The following is a 15,287-nucleotide window of genomic DNA, read 5'->3' as shown; positions in this document are numbered from 1 at the left end:
ACTATAATTGTTCTTGGCTAACTGCAGAGAATTTGAAACCAGAAGAAATTTTGTAATTCTAATCACTATATAGGATTTTCCATTTTGAATTTTGTAATTTTGACGTCAGATTCTGAATCAGCTGTCCTAGAAACACCTTGGCAGTATGTTTTCTTTTAAATTAAATGGTTGTTTTCGGTCTAGGCTTAGATACCACCCTTAACGTTCAAAGGGTGGTTTCCACCCTTAAATCTTCACCATTGCCGAAAAAAATACGTGTCGATTATTCTTCGATGTTCTACGAGTGTGCAAAGTTTAATTCAAATCGGTGAGTGACACTTCCGTAAGTCTCCTAGTAAGATGGGTCGCTCTCATAGGTACAGTTAAAGTAAAGAAAAAAATATATATTTATGGATACACGTATGCTTATCCACAGATGGAACTTATTTAAGCAATTGTAATTTTCTATAAATTTTTGATCTGTTTATTATTTCAATCTAAACTATTAACACACTAGAAGTATCGTTGCAATGATATAGTCTTCCAAAGAAAGATGGGTGACCAGTAATTAACAATATTGTAAATATACGTATTTATTTATTAGTATTTTTTTCCCCTTAGAATTCTTAATAAAAAGTATTTGTTTGTATTTGTTTGTTTGAAACTTAGTGTCTAGGCTGTATAAATTACGGACCTATGGTTTTAAAGTTAAAATCCAGGACACTGGGAGTCAAATTCGAATTTCTTTTTAAGTCTTAGTTTGAGTTTTATTGGTAGTGACCTAGTTTCCGAAAACTAAACTGAATCTTGCATTTCTGAAGTCCATTCAGAAGTGATATTCATACAGAATAATACTAAACTGCACAAGTTTTTTTTTTTTCTGTCTTTTCTCGTCAATTCGATTCGACAGCTAGTCACCAGTAATATGGAGTGCAGTCCGTAGTAGAGTGACTCGAGTTATTAAAAACCTAAGAGGTACCTAAAGAGCGTTTTCTTTTTCAGTAGACATTGGTCACTGAGTTCCAACTAGATGTGGGATCCAAATATAACTCTTGTACAATGAAAGAAACACAATGATATACTGTTGCCTATTGCATATATATATATATATATATATATATATATATATATATATATATATATATATATCTTTTTCTTTGAAAATATCAAATGAAGTAAGAGAGATCAGTTCTAATGAACTATGAATTCAATAAAAGCACTTAAGCTGAAAGAGTATCAAATGCTTTCCTCTCCTATGATTGGCACAGAATTTTGCTCTTTCCTTTTATCATGTTGCTGCTAAGAGAAGATTTGGTTGTTCAATTAAAAGAGTTAGCGATCGAGTTTATAGAACGTCACATGATAACTAAACGAAAGATCGTAAAATCATCGTTAAAAAATGAATTTGCATTTCTAGTGAAACCTGATACGACTTCTGTGTACCAATTAAAAGCAATTCAGATTTACCAGACCAAAGGACGGAACAATTAAACAACAGGAACACGGAGACATTGAATCTCAGAAAAAGAAAATCGGAAGCTCTGAACTTTCTATTAAGTTTCAATTGTTGAAATATACAAAATCTGTTTTTAGAAAGTATTTTACTCCAGACTGTCTATCAGGTTGGAAACAACTTTGTAAAGGAACTGGGAAAATCCACACAGCTTAAGGCTTAAATAGATATAATATTCTCTCTTATATTGTTTGTTGTAAAGTATTGAAATATAAGTGCAAGTAAGGATAAAATAACTATCGTGACATCTAGTTTATTTGATTCCTTAGCAGCAAATACAACTGTTGTTGATTCAATGACATTCCGAGTAGTGTTTAAGATTTCTTCCAATAATAATAAAGAAAAGCTCAAATGTTATGAATAATGCTGGTGTTACTAGCAAAGTTGAATTTATAAAAATGACACTCACTGTTAAGGAACTAAATAAGCTAGAAATTATTATAAATGTTTTGTGCATGCTTGCATCCATACTTCAGTGACTAAAAAGGAATAAAGTTTTCATCTTGATCGTTATCCGAAACATGCAAGATCATGATACATACAGGGCGAGCCATATTTATATTCTGAATACTGCGAGCAATAACAGTCATACAAGTTTTCTATATAGTTTAACAGAAAGTCTAAAAACGGGAGTTACTGATACATGTTCCTTTCATTGTTGCAGGGAATCACCGTGATGTGGACCGCCGTTTAAATTTAGTACGTCGCGAAGGCATTTTTCAGTAGTGGATCCTTCACCACAGCACTACGCGTTTCAAAGAACATTTTAAGAAACAGTTAACAACATCCCGAAAGGTCATACTGTGTGCTGTTCACAACTTTCGTAAGACCGCAAACACGAACACAACACGATCCCCTAGGAGTTCGTTGCGTAGTGCACTAAACAATGAGCGTGTGTCCAATGCCAAGGACCAAAATCCAAAGAAATCAACTCGGCAATTGTGTCGTCGAGTGTATTCCACCTCCCAGTGTGCGGCGAATCCTTAAAAAGACTTACAGTTGTATCCATACAAGCTTTGATCCAGATAAGGTTGAGCAAACCAGATTCTGTGATTGCCTAATCAGCCAAGGTGATGACTATGCTGAACATGACTGTTATGACCAAAGAATATTCTCGTCAAGTTGATGCCCATCTAAGGGATATAATCTTTAAATACTGAATACAGAGCAAAACTCCCGTGCTTTGACAATGTGTTTCACATAGATAATAATAAATGTTGTGTTCATCATGCTCCACAAAGGAATTTTAAATGTGTCCCATCAATATGGCCCAACCAGCTTATAAAAACAATATCAAAAAAATATACTTAAGTGAAATCGAAGCCTACTGCATATTCCTCTGATTGAAGGAAGAAAAAATAAAATAAAACGCCGTATCCTCAAACATGATCCATATATTAGTTCAGATCAGCCTTTCTAAAATCAGCCGGTGGGAGCTATGTAGTTTGGATTACACGTTAAGCTATATGTCCACGTCTCATATAGCCTCGCTGCTGAAAGGGATGCTACACTAAAAAAAATCTGATTAAGTTTAAGTATTTAAGACCATGTTGCGGCTTTTATGTTCCTGTCCTCTTATAAAGTAAATATTATGTATTCTTACATCATCCACACACTAGAAACAACAGCCGAGTATAGTGTTTCCTTGGAATTAACGAGTACGTAGAATAAGTGTACGATATACGCCAGAACCTACGTACAATGCCTATGTGCTCTTCCATATACTGATATTGATGTAACCTGACACATGACTATCTTTAACTCCACCATAGAAAAATAATGAGTTCAAGTCTTGTTCAGGCTACCAGTAACAGAAGTTTCCCAAGGCCTGCCATGAAGAATATAGAAATCAAATTAAATAGGTGACTTATTAGCCCCCATTTCGCACCACTTACAGAGGTCAGAAATGTAAAGTAAAAATTGCGTAAGCCTTTCCCATTGATCTACTGGCTAGCGTGTGCGCCCTTAGTGCACGGAATCCCTATTTAATTACCAGTGGGATAGCATTGAACGCACTGGTTCGGGTTCCACCTTAAACTGCAGGTCCACGTCTCATATACTGTCGATGCTGGAAAAGAACGTTGAACATCAACAGATAAATAAATAGCAATTGCGTTTCTGACAAAAGTTACTGCTAATATGTATAAGAAGTTTTTTTTAATCCTCCTACATGCAAACTTTGCACGTGATCGTATTACATAGAATCAAATTCTGTATTTAGTACTGACTTATTTTATCAGTTGTAGAATATTTTGGATGCTTTTATTTCATTTATGTTAGCAAATGTAGAGATCACGATCTCCAAAGACTTGAAAAAAAATGCACCGGAAGTGTTGATGTGCTTGACGACGAACATAATGCATGTCAGGATTTTCACACAGGAACCACAGCACAATACCTTCACACATGCAAAGTTCCCATCGAGTTTCCAGCTGAACTACGCCCACCACTGAAGGGCTTCAACTTGTAATAAATGCGTGTATCCACATTCGTCGGAGAGAAAGGGGAAAATAATGTGCACTACGATGAGGCAAAACTGAGAGTTCTTCATTAAACATTAACTCAGAAGCTGCTCATCAGACTCGGAGTGGTGTTCTTGGAGGTCAGTTTCATCATTGAAAGCGCCGTTCCCTCTCTTCCGTCATAACTGAAGGACATTTCTTGAAAAAAATAGTAATTACACTGCTGACGTTATATCTTAGAATACCTAGCTATTTCTACCTGTTTAACACTTAAAAACCGATGGACGATCCTGAGCGTCCATCCCTTTACTAACGTTGAATCCGCTGGACGCTCACGAGCGTCCAGGCATTTAAACATTAAAAAAAGGGTATATAAACTTAATTTCAGACTTTTTTAAAAAATAGTCAATTTCCTACTCCTTTGTATGACGCAGGAAAGTCTTCATTTTGATATATTTTCATACTTTTTGGGGCAAAACTTTTTGGTAAATGAAAGGGTACTTTGCAAAATTGAGGCAAATAGGTACAGGCAGCAACAAATTGACAAGGAAAAAAGAAGGGAAACTTGAATAATTTTATCTTGATGTATCAGTATATTAGCATACATTTCACAAAATTTCTTTGACTAACTACAAAAAAGAAACAAGATATGATATTTTAAAATAACCCTTGATTTCTGCCGGACAGGGCGGTTTCGAAATTTAAATCCCCATCGGCCTTTAAGTGTTAAGTTGACCAACAACACAAACAGGAAAAAATAACAAATTAAATATAAAATAGAGTGACCAGATTCTAACAAACGAAAAGTAGGACACAAGTATAATAGTACATAATAGTTTACCGTGTCGGCAATACCAACGCCACCTGTATCCAGGTGGCGTTGGCAATACTCATGTCCTTATTTCATTTAACGTTAACCGTAAGTTAATAATTCATTTTCGTTAAAAATAATTACTAAACAAAAGTATTCCAAGAGTTTAACACAACTCCAAATGCTTTGATGAATAACAAAGTGGTTTATTTTAATAAAGGTACAGTGAAACTTGGTGTTGGGCTGAAGGTTTTTCATGTATCAATTTTCGAAGCGTGGTATTATTTTAAGAAATGAGAGAAAATTTAGACTGTCACGAGGGAACTTCTACTTAACTTGGTTAACCTCACTGTCATAAGTTGAAAAAGAAACTTTTCTACCTAACCGATATCTCAACAAGCCCTTCTCAATAAAAGCAATTTATTGTAAAACAATGGTCTGTTGATTGTTCTTCAGCTCTAATAGTTTGATGAGTGTTAAAAATCACAGCGGTTCATCATTCAGAAAAAAAGAGTGCTTTTGATTCAAAATACTGGGAATAAAGAATGAAACATTAAAATATTGCAAATAAGTTAACTCATGACATTTCACCGGACATTAAAAAAAAAAAAAAAAAAGGTAATTTCTCGATTTTCTAGGCATCTTCGCAACACGCAGGACAGCTCCTTGAAAAACAGTACTGTACTACTAAAATCAGTACGTATGGTCACTCTAATATAAAATATAATACCCTTAAATGACGAACGTACCGTAATAACTAGTTTTATCTTTATATAATTCAGAATTACGATTTAAATCACAATTATTTAGTTTCAGAGAACATGAAAGGTAGATATAAATTGTAGACTGAATATAAAATCCTGCTAAGTGCCACAACGAAAATATTGAGTAAACAACCGAGATGTTACTTCAAAAGTGATGAGATATATAGGCACGCGCGTTCTTCCGGGGATTATTTGAACTAATTCTACAACGAATATTAGTAAGCCAGTTTTCACTGAGTAGTGTTAGGCACATGGGCCACATTTTTACATTAAACCGAACTTTCCCATTTTATGCACTTAGTACGGATTTTATATTAAGTATACAATTTTCTGCATATAATCATTTTTTTTCTTTTCCTTTTCTTCTAAAGTCGAAAATTCACATCAATTGCTTATATGTCTTGATGTACTCTGAAAGTTTCAAAAAATAATCGAGATAGTGGAGAAGGAATAATGTAGACTGTATTAAATTATTTTGACAAATTTCACAAAATGCTTTAAATATATCACCTGAATATAAAAATACTTTTTATTCTTCTCCTGCTGCTCTAATGCTTAGTGCGTGCACATCTTTCATGGACTGGTGGGATAACATTTGAAAGCATTACTGTGGTTCCTATTCCTCCTTAAACTGTACATCAACGTCTCATATAGTCTCGCCGCTGCAAAGGAGCGATAACCTTGTTCAATTAACAGCAAATGTACTTTTTCGAAAATTCGTGTAGAAATATTTAATAGATAATGTTTCAAATTTCATGTGCCGTTTTAAGTGGTTTAGTAAGAATATGAATTATAGATTAATGACAACATTGGCGAAAAGTATTGTGATGTGCATAAATACGTTTTATTCAGTGTTTTAGTTTGTTGAATTTTAGTATTCCTTTAGTTTATTTAGTTGAAAAGCAGCGAGGCTATGTGGCCATATATTTTAAGGTGGAACCCAAACCACTGTACTGCGTTCAATGCTCTCCCACTGGGGGTAGATTCCGGAATCACGTGCCCAGAAGAGGCAAATGCTAACCACTAGACCACCGGAAAGAGCTTGTTCTTGAGCTTTAGAGAGGAACTATTATAGTAGAACTGAAAATAACAGACGTAATTAGAGAAAAGCAGAATATCACTTTATTGAGTATCAAATTTTTAACAATAAACAGCTGAGTGAAATAAAACTTGTAGCCCGGATGTCATATTTCATTGTGTAGTATTACCTTAAGTGTATGAGCTTATTTGTATTTAGTGTATTTAGTTAATGATTTAGTTCTTCTGATGTGTTAAACCCTAACTCGATTCAATTACTCCCGGCCAGATGTAATTTTCTACAAACTTGTTCGTCCTCTAGACTTGGAGACAAAAGTAATTAATATTTTAATAACTGATTTCATTAAGTTGTGATGTGCTGCTTGAAGATAAAGTAATTTCACGTTTGTTTGCAGTACGCCGTCGTTGTATAAAACGCTACCAAATGATCTAATACAGTCACTAAAATTGCTATCCTCTTCTAGAATTTCAAACCACTCTATCTATACCAAACTAGCATTTGGTTCACTGAAATTCGCTTAGTGAGTTGTAAATATATTTTTTTAAATACAAAAGTAAAATTTAAAACTTGTTTAAAAATAGAAATACATTTGTCCATTTCTGAAGTAATCAAATGATCAGTTAGATTCTTAAGCATGCAATTCACCTCATGAACGATCCATCGTTTTAAATATGTGTATATTTATGAATTACCAAGAAAAAAGCTGTGCTGGAATCGATGTATTCGTTCTGAAATTGGTATTTAAGAATTTTTAGTTGAACATCCCCTGTATCTGTAATTTCGGCTAAAATGAAATTAGCGATTGCTGAGAAACCTCACTTAGAGAATGTTGTCCTCCATAGGTCCACATGGCCTGGGATAGACAGCATCACTCGCATCAAAGGTGAGCATTCTGTCATTGAGCCGCAATGACCCCACAGGGAAGTCACCTCCAACTGAATGCTCTGCGACGTTCCAATTAGTGCTGTCGAAATCGGTTTTTGAAAAAACCGAAAACCGGTTTTTGAAAAAAGTGAAATTTCATAAAACTGAAATGTCGGTTTTGAAAACCGCTTTTGCGGTTTCGGTTTTGAAAACCGCATTTGCGGTTTCGGTTTTGAAAACCGCATTTGCGGTTTCGGTTTTGAAAACCGCATTTGCGGTTTCGGTTTTGAAAACCGCATCTGCGGTTTCGGTTTTGAAAACCGCACTTGCGGTTTCGGTTTTGAAAACCGCATTTGCGGTTTCGGTTTTGAAAACCGCATTTGCGGTTTCGGTTTTGAAAACCGCATTTGCGGTTTCGGTTTTGAAAACCGCATTTGCGGTTTCGGTTTTGAAAACCGCATTTGCGGTTTCGGTTTTGAAAACCGCATTTGCGGTTTTCGGTTTTCAGAAAATCGGTTTTCTCAAAAACCGAAAACCGCAAATGTCACAAAAATTCAACAGCACTAGTTCCAATTTCCTTCTCGCCTTCTCTTTTTGAGAGGGAGGAACACGTAGATAATTTGACGTTGATAAACATTGGTGACAGACAAACAAGAACATTGATAGCGTACTCAATATTTTTTTCTCAGGCATACTACTCGTGTATCCTTTACTGCTATACTGCAAAAACTTACCCTTCTACATCATCCCTCGCCTCCTATTTTCTTATTGTGTTCCCCTCTGCTCTTGTATAGATTGTAAAACCGCGCTCCTACGCTGTACAATCGGCGAATTGCAATTGACTGCCATACGCTGTTTCTGACAAGATATATTTACTCAATAAAATGCACTTTCGAACAAGGTTTCTAAGGAATTAAAACACACTGCGGATTTTTGAATGGTATCATAAATTTACAGCGTAAAGTAGACAAATGTTAGCATCCTTGTTAAATTGGAAACAAACGAAATATGTAGAATTCGGTCCTCTTAAATTAAATAGTAATTGGTATTTATAATTATGAATTGTTATATTTTATAACTATCACCATTATTGAATACGAACTAAATAAATACCACATTTTATGCAATTAAATAAAGAATTAATGTTATTGTGACAGAAAATTTAACGAATTTTTACTGAGGAGCACAACAGTCTTCGTTTTGAAGTTTTGTTCTTGGATTCGCATGCAGGACCAAGACCGAGAGCAACACCTAGAGGTGCAAGTTCGAGATCAAGATCATGATCATACCTGAAAGGTTCCTGCAAGATCGAAACCAATCAGTAAGTCTTGCCTATGTACTACTTGAATATTTTTCGAAGGTGAAAAGGAATGAAAAAAAAATCATCATATTTTCCACTTTAATTTCTTGGCTTCAATAACTGTAAATTACAAAGATATGTAAAGAAATGCTGTTTTGTGGTAGGAAATTGATGTCCCTTTATTTCTATTAGTGGTTGGTATTTAAAACACCTAATTCCTAACTTTGTATTTACTTCAGAAAGTCCATAAAGAGAGTGAATTCAAAATGTATATAGATGGAAGCATGTATGTTTGAATATATGTATGCTCCAGCTTAACCCTGGAACGTTTGGAGCACTTTCAACCAAACTTGGTGCATATATGGGTTATTGTCTAAAAAAAGTACCGTGGGGACAAGATATCTCTAGCATCTATTAGAACCGCCTGTCATGTTTTACCAATCTGCGCAGCACACAATGTCCAACAACTTGTAACGAGCGTTTTTAAATAACTATCTTGAGAAGAAATGTAAGAAAGTCGAAAATAACCAATGTTAATGTTGGCTTATAGCTTTCGGGGTCACGAGACGAATAGTAACACTATTGACACTATTTAAATTCAAGTTGTTCAGTCCCGGTGAGGCAAAACCATCCTAGGATCCCCTATGTGAAAGGGAATGACATGTACAAAATAATCGAAAAAGATCCATATTAGTGTCGAATTCATAGTTTTTGGGGTCGCTTATATGGATAGTAACACTGCTGATTATTTTAAAGTACAAGTTCTGTCCCAGTTAGTACTCCTAGGGGTGGGAAGGGGTGGCGTGTAAAAATAATCGAAAATGGCTGATATTAATAATGATGCAGTGAAAGAATCCCGAGAAAACTCAAGAACACTATGTAAAACATCTGAAACTTGCACGGTCTGAGATCACACCAGTCATTCTTGGAAACATAGATTAGCGATCCATCGATAAGTAACCGTATCTATCTGCGATAAACAAGAGAAAAATGTGCCATATTTACGATATATATTCCTTTCACTTAATACTTTTGAAATTGTTTGTGTTTGGATTCGATTGTCAGATTATTAAATGAAATAAGCATTACCTAATCACAGTTACTCAAAAACCGCTACTGATAAACCGTATATTTGCAAAACTTTTCTCTATCTTTCTAAAGACTTGATTAGTAAAGAGGAAAACACGTTAAAACTAGATTTTTCTTATTTCAATAAAACTATAGATACTACACAATACAGCAACTGAACATTATATTGCGTCAGAGTGCAAACTTCAAACTTCTGCATGATGATAATATTAACATTGTAAACATGCACTTAAACCGCTGTATTCACATGTATGAAGTGTTCAAAGAACCCATCCAGCTGTCGACGTACGTCTGCGAATGAAAGACGCCTCAGTAGTCGATTTTCATCGTTTACTCCTTCCGGCGAACACAAAGCAACATTTCATCAAGTTAGGAAAGAGAAAGAGAGCTATTGAAAAAAAAGAAACTCAAACTAGTAACGCATATTTCTGCCTGTTCCCAAGAGACGACTATGCATGTTCGCCTACGCACTACAAAATATAAACATTAATTCAATTGAGAAAATATAATAAAAGTATTACTTTGGAAGATGCAAACGTGGTACAGAAAACAAATGGAACCAGTGATTTATAATTAACTTCAAATGAACTTCTAGTACTTACTAGTATTATTTTGTGAAGGAACACGCTCATGTGTATTTAATTTGCAGCAAGAGTTACGCTTTTGTTCTAATTATATTCGCGTGTGTTTTATATTAGTAATTTTGGTAGCATATGTTCATGTAGTTATAGAAAACAAAAGGGTACGATTGTGCTATTACTGATTACGTGATTAGTTTGCCTGAGAAAAAAATCACCACTAAAACAATACTGTTCATAAGTAAACCATTAACTTGAGCATGAAACTACTACGGTACTTTATTAACTGCAGCATGCAAATATTTTACAATATTTAATTATATGGGCGGTGGTCAGAAAGTTTTCGGAAAGTTGGTAGCACTTTAGGTATGAATTGCAGAATAGATAGACCTGAAAAAAATGAATATCGTATGGCATAAAATAATGCGCCTTACAATGTTAGTGGCAGCGGTGTAAACTCCAGACTTTCTTTACTGCTTTCAATAATAAACATCACCAGATCAAACATTGTTATAAAAAACAGCATTTTCACTTAGACACCGAGAGTTTCCAGGTTCTAACCTCGCGTAGCCGATCACGAAAATCTTGGGATATCACCTTTAACCAAAGGCTGAGATCGCCTTCCTTTAAAAAAAATCCTTCTTTACTGTTAATTGGCTCCAGTGTGAAAAATGATTCGCACGGAAATCAAGTGGAATTTCGTCACACAATTATGCCCTTTCGGATAAGCGAGACGGGGAGTTAATGAAGCTGAATGGTTATCAATGAATTGGTGGAATAAGAGTGTGGAAAGAAATATGAGAATCTCAAAGAAACTTACGGACACGATTTTGTTCACCACAAACCCAAATACTCTGAGAGCGAATCAGAGACCCCTCGCACGATAAGTGAGCACTCTCTCGTAGAACCACCGTAGCCCTATAGCTTTCTTTACATCTAGTATTTCTACAATTAAAATCAAAAATGGAAATACTGTAATAATATTCTTCATTTACACTTAATAATAATAATAATAATAATAATAATAATAATAATAATAATAATAATAATAATAATAATAATAATAATAAGGGATGGGCACGAGTCGAGCTAAAACTCGACTCGACTCAAAACTCAAAACAAATTCGAGTCGAGTCAAAGGCAATTTTCTCGAATCGAGTTTCGAGCCGAGTCATTGTTTTGAGGTCGAGTTTCGAGTTTGAAAAATGGTTCGCTCGTTTATCCCGTTTTGAAGTCATTGCCTGATTAGACCGGAAAGCGAAATCTAAGAGAAATGTAAGCAACAATGTGGAATATTTTTAGTGTTGCTCTACGAGGTAAGACACTGCTCGCATCTCGCCTCGTCTCGATTAAAAAGACGACAATGGATTTTTATAACGAGAGAGACTTAAATGTCTTGAGCATTAACATAAGTATATATTATAATTCTCACCACCGAGGCTGAGACCTGCACGGTGAAAGTTTTGAGCCGAAGCAGAAGCCCAACCCGTGTAGGGATGTTAACCGGCTTAGCTCGGTTCAACTGAGCGAACAACTCGAGCCGGCTTGGTTGAGATGAGGCATCGACTCGTCTCGAGCCGACTCGGTTAGGGTGAGCCATCAGCTCGGTTTGTTTCGGCTCGTGTCGGATTGCGTGGGTGAGCTGTTGGCTCGGCTCGATAGGGAGCCACTCGAACCGTTGAGAACCCTAAACCCGGACCAAGCAGTTTTGAACATGTATGGCCGTCGCCCTCTAACCTTTAATGATTTTTGGTTCGAGCCCGGATACTTGCTCCTCCAAAACTTTAACCCAGAACCTCGTGAACGATGTTCTTGCCTCTCAGAATTCACGACTACCGAGGCCAGCAGTCAACTAGTTTTTAGTATTCAGATAAAAAAAACACCTATCTTTCAAGCTTATACACGTTATTGTTATAATAATAATAATAATAATAATAATAATAATAATAATAATAATAATAATAATAAAAGGATACGGGTCACCACACCAAACTTTCTCGCTCCAATTTCTTAAATTTCGAAAAAAATGAACTACTCTGACTTTATACACATTGAATAATTTGAACATTTTTAACTAATTATAATTTTATAATTGTATTATTACTTCTGTGATATTCTAATCTATTCTGGCCGTTATGGTAGGACACAAGGTAACCATAAATCTAAATTGCATGTTTCCTTGTTTAATTCTACTCTCTATATGCAATATATACTCGTGCTCGCATACCTTTGGTGTCAGAAATTCGGGTTTGATCCCCGGTAGGAGCTTAAGTGGTTCGGATTTCGCTTTAATATGTAGGTCCAATTCTCTTATAGTCTCGCTCCTGAAAGCAACGTAAAACTCTAAATGAAACTTGGGTTTGTAAACATTAATATCGTTGTCACGCAAGTTAATGTTTACTTCAATTATAATAGTACTCAATTAACTATGGTAGTCGCAATTTTTTTCTTACCTGCAACCCGTCTGACTTTTGTATGTACATGGTTGTCTACTTGTCAGGGCTTAGAGTGAATGTCAATTTGATCAACGTCGATCAGAACACAATCCAGGTCTCATAACAATGCGCGAAACTAAAGATCAATACAGCTATATATCTTCCGAGATGGAAGCAGTTCATACGAGTAATTGTGCTAGACTCAAAGTTTTTTTTTGTAAGTCCATAAAGGGAGAAATACAAAAGAAAAGGAAAAAAAGTTTAATAGCTCAAAATGTCACCAGAGTTGCAGCTAATGAGCGAAAGAAAGAAAACTGATTAGCTAATATAGCAAATATCTGGAATCAAACTTGAAATATTTGTTTTATTTCATGTCAAAACGACAAAAAAGCGTAATTCTATTTTATGTTTGCCTTGTGTTATAAATATAATGGATTACTCTGTACAAAATTCCATTCATATACATTTTTTTTTACTTTCCTTCCATTTATCATTGACGCTACTAAAACTGCGTATTATTCATTCATTTGCATAAAAAAAAAAAAAAAAATCACAACATGTTGAAACGTCATTTGGAAAAATGATACAAAGTTAGCAAATTACCACAAATTTAGAGATAAGCTCATATACTTAATTTTAGATATAAATACAGTGTATTATAAAGGAATAATGACCATGGATTTTTTTTCTTTTTTTACAACTTTTCTTTTCATGGATTTTATAACCATTAATTAGCTGTTCTCAAAAGGCAACACATGGTTAAAAACCCAATAAATCAATCATGCTAACCAATGCATCTAATCTTGGTATTCATAAACTACTAAATACGTGCGCATGTGCATCTCTTGAGATAAACAAAATAGGGAAGATACACAATACTATTTTAGTCTGATAAGACAAATAATATACTACACTGTTAAACATTAAAGTACTCATTTCTTATGCATCACAATCATTTATTTCTGGGGTTCATGCTGAAAGAACTACACGTAAGAGAAAAGAAGTAAAGTATCACAAGAAAGAAAGAAAGAAAGAGAGAGAGAGAGAGAGAGAGAGAGAGAGAGAACTAACTGGAAAGGGGTGAGGAAAATTGTCGTAGGTGGGGTAAATGTAATCCCGAATCGATCTTACACAGCACAAGGGCACGACGCCGGTTACCAGCACGCTGCTTCACTGCACTTGGTGACCCACCGGTCTTCTCGCCAATATTTAATTCACGTTCAGATCCTCTGACTACGTTCACGCTCCTATGAGCCTTCATCAAATCCCCAACCACGTGACTTCAGATACTACGAAGCCATCTAAAACTGGCTTCGACTTCGAAATCAGCATAGAAGAAGCATTCTTTTAGAAGCTCTTATCAAAGATTGCACACAAACTTTGAAAATGGGAATACTTTGATCACTTTTGTGTAGTGGTTAATTTGTCATTTACTAGATGTGACAAACTGGCAACATGGCATCAGGCACTCCCAGTTTGTTTATTTTGTTTTGACAAGCACGTGGTAGTGTAGTCAATGTCGTAAGCTTACTCATTAACTTTTTTTTTTTCTTACAATGGTGAGATCATCTTAATTATAAGGAACTATTCAATTTTATATTTTGATTTTGAGAGCTGATAGCATTATAATATTTTGAAGAGACTATAATTCAGAAATTAAATTTTATTCTAAAGCCTTCATATTAAAAAGACATATTTTGAGAATAAAAATATGCAATAATAGTATAAAAAACATATGTATCATTTTATGTTCTATGGTATTATTGATCCTAAGACTAATTTTACGTGTTCTAATTTTGCACGCAACCGGTTACAAGAAAAGTGAAATTGGATATTTGGTGTAAATTCATAAATATCTACACAAAAAATCCATATACTAACACGTTTTTTAACGACAAAATCGCAAAGCGAAGCTTTCTATACACTACACGTTTAGGTTCGATAAGGGAAAGATGGTGAATGACAACATGATAAAAATAATCATAAGCAATAACTTACCGAAGAGCCGCTTCAGTCAGCTGATATTTTTAAGCACGAAACTTCAAAACAAACCCACTACACTTACCACAAGTTAACATTACATACACTGTGGAAAGCACTTGGCGTTGCGTTAGTTTACTTGAACGCCGCTTATGGCGCGCGAGGACGGATCGGTCGATTCCGCTGCAGGGGTGTACCCCTTTCCCCTTCCCGCGTGATCATGGCAGAGGTGAATCTCCGTTTGTTCAAAGCTGCGTGCTGCGTGTTTTATTATTATTGTTTTTTTTTCTTTCTTTCGGAATAAGACAATAGACTTTTCCCGTGTAGTTAAGTTAAACCGAAGATAACAGAATACCAACAAATCATGCAGGTAGCATTATACACTGTCTCTCTCCGCTAATACATTAAGGAAATTAATTTTAATGCTGATCACATGACCTCTACCGTACGCATATGGAAATGTAAGGTTTTGA

At 35.1% G+C, this 15,287-nt stretch overlaps 1 long non-coding RNA gene across 1 annotated transcript in view; it reads right to left on the bottom strand.

The window, feature by feature from the left end:
• LOC145687736 (uncharacterized) overlaps positions 1 to 14,982 on the bottom strand; it is a 562,050-nt gene extending 547,068 nt beyond the window's left edge. The window contains exon 1 of the long non-coding RNA XR_014131730.1: positions 14,833 to 14,982. This is a non-coding gene — a long non-coding RNA (uncharacterized LOC145687736). The remainder of the gene's footprint in view (positions 1 to 14,832) is intronic.
• Between the last annotated feature and the right edge of the window lie 305 nt (positions 14,983 to 15,287).

Source organism: Thermobia domestica, chromosome 6 (genome assembly GCF_964235325.1).
Source record: "Thermobia domestica chromosome 6, izTheDome1.hap1.1, whole genome shotgun sequence".
In the NCBI taxonomy this organism is placed as follows: domain Eukaryota; kingdom Metazoa; phylum Arthropoda; class Insecta; order Zygentoma; family Lepismatidae; genus Thermobia; species Thermobia domestica.
This window is presented reverse-complemented; position numbering and strand designations above follow the sequence as displayed.